The following is a 1,412-nucleotide window of genomic DNA, read 5'->3' on the forward strand; positions in this document are numbered from 1 at the left end:
CAGGGTCTCCCTGTAGCCCCAGCTGTCCTGGAACTCACTATGTAGACCGCTGCCTCTGCCTCCCAAGTGCTGGGATTAAAGGTGTGCGCTACCACGCCTGGCAAAAAAAATTTTTTTAATAAATAAATATAAAATGAAAAACTGTCTTGGGCTGGGTATGGTGGCACACACCTTTAATTCCAGCACTCAAGATGCAGAGACAAGCAGAGCTCTGTGAGTTCAAGGCCTATTTGGTCTACATAGTGAGTTTCAAGCCAGTCAGGGCTACATAGTGAGACCCTGTCTCAAACAAAAGTCTTGCTAGGTGTCCGGTCGCATATCATAAGGATCACAAGTTCTAAGTCAGGGAGTTAGGAATGTTGTTCAGTTGGTAGAGTGCTTGCCTAGCATGCATAAAACCCTGGGTTCAGTCCCCAGCACTACATAATACCAGGTATGGTAATCCCAGCCCTCAGGAGATGGAGATAAGACAATCGGGAATTCAGTTCATGCTTGGCATAGCAAGTTTAAGGCCAGCCTGAAGTACAAGAGGCTCAATATTTAAAAATATTTATAAAATATTTAAAAACCAAAGTCAGCTCGAGCAACTACTGAGACCCACTCTCAAAACACCAAGACTTGCTCAGTGGTAAAGCACTTACCTAACATGTATAAGACACTAAGTTCATTCCATCAGTGCAAAAAAAAAGTTCCTTTACTATATATCCCAGTCTTTAATATAATAATAATGTATATGAAAGCTCCAAGAAGAAATCATGGTTTTCATACTACCCAAAATTTAGGGGCTGGAGAGATGGCTCAGTGGCTAAGAACACTGGCTATTCTTGCAGAAGACCCGGGTTTGAATCCCAGCACCTACATGGTGGCAGCTAACAACTGTCCGTAGCTCTAGTTCCAGGGGCTCTGACAGCCTCTTCTGTCTTCCGTGGGTGTTGCATGACACGGGTGCACTTACCTACATGCAGGCAATATGTAATATACATAAAATAAACTTTTTTTTTTTTTTTTTTTTGGTGTTTTTGAGACAGGCTCTCCCTGTAGCTCCAGCTGCCTGGAACTCACTCTGTAGACCAGGCTGGCCTCGAACTCACAGAAGTCCGCCTTCCTCTGCCTCCCAAGTGCTGGGATTAAAGGCGTGTACCACCACGCCTGGCTATTTATTTTTAAAAAAACAAAAAACTGGAACTTGATCTCAAACAAAAACATGTTAAAAAAAAATAATTTAGTTGGCAGGGATTTTTTTTTTTTTTTTTTTTTGTCTTTTTGAAACGGTCTCCTTGTAGCTTGTAGCTCTAGCTGGCCTGGAACTTACATAGATCTGCCTGCCTTTGCCTCCTGAGTGCTGGGTTTAAAGGCGTGCGCCACCATACCCAGCTGAGTTGGCAGTATTTTAAAAAAAAAAAAATTTAATA

At 42.4% G+C, this 1,412-nt stretch overlaps 1 protein-coding gene across 4 annotated transcripts in view; it reads left to right on the top strand.

The window, feature by feature from the left end:
* The window catches only part of Prim1 (DNA primase subunit 1), a 27,054-nt gene that overhangs the window by 14,197 nt on the left and 11,445 nt on the right, over positions 1-1,412 (top strand). The gene's annotated exons all lie outside the window — the stretch shown is intronic.

Source organism: Nannospalax galili, unplaced genomic scaffold (genome assembly GCF_000622305.1).
Source record: "Nannospalax galili isolate Female #2095 unplaced genomic scaffold, S.galili_v1.0 scaffold753, whole genome shotgun sequence".
Taxonomy (NCBI): domain Eukaryota; kingdom Metazoa; phylum Chordata; class Mammalia; order Rodentia; family Spalacidae; genus Nannospalax; species Nannospalax galili.